Source organism: Electrophorus electricus, unplaced genomic scaffold (genome assembly GCF_041902795.1).
Source record: "Electrophorus electricus isolate QZ-2024a unplaced genomic scaffold, ASM4190279v1 Scaffold89, whole genome shotgun sequence".
NCBI classification, from domain to species: domain Eukaryota; kingdom Metazoa; phylum Chordata; class Actinopteri; order Gymnotiformes; family Gymnotidae; genus Electrophorus; species Electrophorus electricus.
Genome location: NW_027658806.1, coordinates 203,203 through 207,500, shown reverse-complemented (window position 1 = coordinate 207,500; position 4,298 = coordinate 203,203). Strand labels below are relative to the sequence as shown.

The window sequence follows — 4,298 nt, the reverse complement described above, 5'->3', positions numbered from 1 at the left end:
CAGCTGGCTGCGTTCTTCATCGACGCACGAGCCAAGTGATCCACCGCTAAGAGTTGTACTCTTTTATTTCAGGCTCAGTTTAGGTCTTTCACCACGACTACAAAGACAGGTTTAAAAGGTTTCACCAACCGGTCAGGCGCCCCCGTCTGCGAGTGTTGAAACGGGCGCGGGGTTGCGCTTTGCCCACACGCCCCACGTGGCAGACGAGTCAGTCTTTGAACCGCGGCCCTCCGCGCCCGCCCCGTCCGACCCCTCGAAAGGGGTGGAACTCACGTAGCGTGGGCCAAGCCCTAGGTACCTGCCGGGGGTCCCCCTGAGACTCCTTTCTGAGAGAGAGAAGCAGGGGAACCGGCTGCGCCACCCACCACCACCACGCCCCAGGACGCCGGTGGGCGGACGAACACAGGAAGGGCCATGGCCTGCCCCACGAGGAGCAGCGCTCGCAACCCCCCCCGGAAAGTCCGCTCGTCAGCGAGCAAGGGGACGGGGATGAATGACAAGGACAACAAAATAGGAAAACCCCTCGCGGTGGACGGAGGCAGCGGCCGTGCGAGCGAGAGGGAGGGCGCGGGACGGACCCGTACGACCCGCTCGACTCGCAGGCGCTTCTCCTGCCGGCAAGGTGAGGGGAAACCGGCCTTCGCCCGACGAGCGGGGACGCCGAGTTTTTTGAACGACGCGTCTCTCGCGCTGGAACCCAGAGAATACCGGGGCCTGCGGGGGGGGGGTGCTGAAGGACGACGCGGAGGAAGAGGCGGAGGACGAGGAAGGGGTGGGAGGGACTAGGCTCCTCCTTTATGCCTTCTGTCCAGCCTGACCTGCAAGCGACCACGTGTAACAGCAACCCCGAAGACCCTTTCGACCCTGGGCCCCGACGCGGGGGGACGGCGAAGTCGAGGGGGTCGGGAGAGGAGGCACGCCGGACAGCGTTACCCGTTAATGATCCTTTCGCAGGTTCACCTACGAAAACCTTGTTACGACTTTTACTTCCTCTAGATAGTCAAGTTTGATCGACTTCTCGGCGCTCCGCCAAGGCCCGCGAGGAGCCCCGGCGGGGCCGATCCGAGGACCTCACTAAACCATCCGATCGGTAGTAGCGACGGGCGGTGTGTACAAAGGGCAGGGACTTAATCAACGCGAGCTTATGACCCGCGCTTACTGGGAATTCCTCGTTCATGGGGAATAATTGCAATCCCCAGTCCCCATCACGAATGGGGTTCAGCGGATTACCCGCACCTCTCGGTGTAGGGTAGGCACACGCTGATCCAACCATTGTGGCGCGCGTGCAGCCCCGGACATCTAAGGGCATCACAGACCTGTTATTGCTCCATCTCGCGTGGCTGAACGCCACTTGTCCCTCTAAGAAGTTTGACGCCGACCGCGGAGGGCCGCGTAACTATTTAGCATGCCGGAGTCTCGTTCGTTATCGGAATTAACCAGACAAATCGCTCCACCAACTAAGAACGGCCATGCACCACCACCCACAGAATCGAGAAAGAGCTATCAATCTGTCAATCCTTTCCGTGTCCGGGCCGGGTGAGGTTTCCCGTGTTGAGTCAAATTAAGCCGCAGGCTCCACTCCTGGTGGTGCCCTTCCGTCAATTCCTTTAAGTTTCAGCTTTGCAACCATACTCCCCCCGGAACCCACAGACTCGTGGTTTCCCTCACGCTGCCCGGCGGGTCATGGGAATAACGCCGCCGGATCGCGGGTCGGCATAGTTTACGGTCGGAACTACGACGGTATCTGATCGTCTTCGAACCTCCGACTTTCGTTCTTGATTAATGAAAACATTCTTGGCAAATGCTTTCGCTTTCGTCCGTCTTGCGCCGGTCCAAGAATTTCACCTCTAGCGGCGCAATACGAATGCCCCCGGCCGTCCCTCTTAATCATGGCCCTGGTTCAGGAAACCCACAAAATAGAACCGGAGTCCTATTCCATTATTCCTAGCTCAGGTATTCAGGCGAGAAGCGGGCCCGCTTTGAACACTCTAATTTTTTCAAAGTAAACGCTCCGAGCCCCGTCCGGACACCCAGCCAAGGGCATCCGGGGGGCACCGGGAGACAGGGTCTGAGACAGGCGGTGGCACGCCTCGCGGCGGACCGCCAGCCCACTCCCGACATCCAACTACGAGCTTTTTAACTGCAGCAACTTTAATATACGCTATTGGAGCTGGAATTACCGCGGCTGCTGGCACCAGACTTGCCCTCCAATGGGTCCTCACCCATGGGTTTAGGATACGCTCATTCCGATTACAGGGCCTCGAAAGAGACCTGTATCGTTATTTTTCGTCACTACCTCCCCGTGTCGGGAATGGGTAATTTGCGCGCCTGCTGCCTTCCTTGGATGTGGTAGCCGTTTCTCAGGCTCCCTCTCCGGAATCGAACCCTGATTCCCCGTTACCCGTGGTCACCATGGTAGCCGACTATGGTACCATCGAAAGTTGATAGGGCAGACATTCGAATGAGACGTCGCCGCCGCGGAGGGCGCGCGATCGGCCCGAGGTTATCTAGAGTCACCAAAGCGGCCGGGGGGCCCGAGCCCCCCGGATGGGTTTTGGGTCTGATAAATGCACGCATCCCCCGAAGGGTCAGCGCTCGTTTGCATGTATTAGCTCTAGAATTACCACAGTTATCCGAGTAACGTGTGGAGCGATCAAAGGAACCATAACTGATTTAATGAGCCATTCGCAGTTTCACTGTACCGGCCGTGTGCACTTAGACCTGCATGGCTTAATCTTTGAGACAAGCATATGTTACTGGCAGGATCAACCAGGTAGTTTGCACCGTGGTCTGGGATGAACCACGAGTGACATCCGCCTCCCCTTCCGGGGGCTAGGAAGCAGCGGGTTGTAAGTGCGTGCGCCGTCAGGTCCAGACGCCATACAGGGCTACCCAGGACAGCTTCCGCGGCCAGTGTAAACGTGCACCGCCCTCTGGCCTTCGGACGCCGACCTCTCACCTTGATGCAAAGCTGTCCCATCCGGTCATGCCCGCACCGTACCCCGTCCACCTCCTCCGGAGGTGCGGACGGCCGACTCCAGGTGCTTTCGGCGTTCCCTCCCTTCACGCCGTTTTGATTTTCGTGGGCCGCTGGTGGGGGGACAAGGGAAAGACCTCGTCGAATTCCCTCCCCCCTAGCCTCGCTCAACCTACGTTTCGTGATGTAACCAAGAAGAGTGATTCGTGGGCCCAGGTAGGTTTGAAGAGGAGGCCAACAAAGCAGGGCACTCCCTTCCTCCCAAACCACAGACACCAGTATAGGACAACTGAGTAGACAGACTGGCCGTCTGAGTCTCCCCCAGAGAGTTCTGGGATGGGTTACAAATAACCCCCACCCCCCATCAGAGGCTTGACCCGCTAGAACCAGGGAGGATCTGTCAAAACCGCTCTCCACATCAGAAGTTCTGGATCAGCCGGGGCTGGTCGGCAGACGTCCACCTAAGGCCGTGGCCTAACCCCGTGTGGGGGGATAGCGCTCGCACCCGTACACGTGGACACCCGCTCGTCAAATGGCTGGCTCCTCACTTACCGTAGGGGGAATGGTTTGCCTACCCCTGGCGGGTCTGGTACTCCACTCTACCAAACAAGGAAGCAACACACCAATAGACCCCTGCAACACCGGGCAGCTTTGGGCAGTGTCACTACACTCCTCCTTGTTCTTCACGTTCCTTCCGTGGTGATTTTTTTTTTTTTTTCGTGGCCATTGCCGTGCATGGCTTCCCCATCGCTTTGCATGCTCTCCATTGCCTCGTGCTGCTTCACCATTGGTCTCACCTGGAGACCGAAGCCGCTCTCCCAGTAACCCGATGGTACCTGGCCAGAAAACCCCGTGCCCGATTTCATCTAGGACAAGGGCCAAACCACAGACCGTGCCCGTCCAGGGTCAACCCCTGGTCGGACAGGCCTGGTGGGTCGATACCATGGATGTGGCAGGCCGACGAGAATCCACTGGTACATTTACAAACACGCCCACCCTGGTGGCATGGCTGTACGACCCATCGTCGAAGCACGCTGCGGCGGACTGAGCCATTGGATCCAGTTGCCTGGGCGTACACTCAGCCCAACAGACGCACTCGGGTCGGGGAGAGCAAAGCAGACTGTGTGCCTGGATGTGCCCACTTCCATAGGGGAATCGGCATGATGGTTCACTTAACCCGAGGAGGGCTCCCCTCGCGGGATAAGCACCCCCCTCGGGGGATGGGGGGGGGGGGGCATCCAGAGCACACCACTTTCCGGTAGGGGACAGGCGTTTGATCATGTGTCCGAGGGAGAGCTCCCCTTGCCGGCCGAACACCCCT

General features: G+C 58.9%; 2 non-coding genes across 2 annotated transcripts in view; both read right to left on the bottom strand.

Annotated features, from left to right (window-relative positions):
- LOC145656736 (5.8S ribosomal RNA) overlaps positions 1 to 55 on the bottom strand; it is a 154-nt gene extending 99 nt beyond the window's left edge. The window contains exon 1 of the ribosomal RNA XR_014122331.1: positions 1 to 55. This exon is cut by the window's left edge and continues 99 nt beyond it. This is a non-coding gene — a ribosomal RNA (5.8S ribosomal RNA).
- An 882-nt stretch (positions 56 to 937) lies between these two features.
- On the bottom strand, positions 938 to 2,776 carry LOC145656743 (18S ribosomal RNA). Its single transcript, XR_014122338.1, has one exon. It is a non-coding gene; the product is annotated as an 18S ribosomal RNA (ribosomal RNA).
- Between the last annotated feature and the right edge of the window lie 1,522 nt (positions 2,777 to 4,298).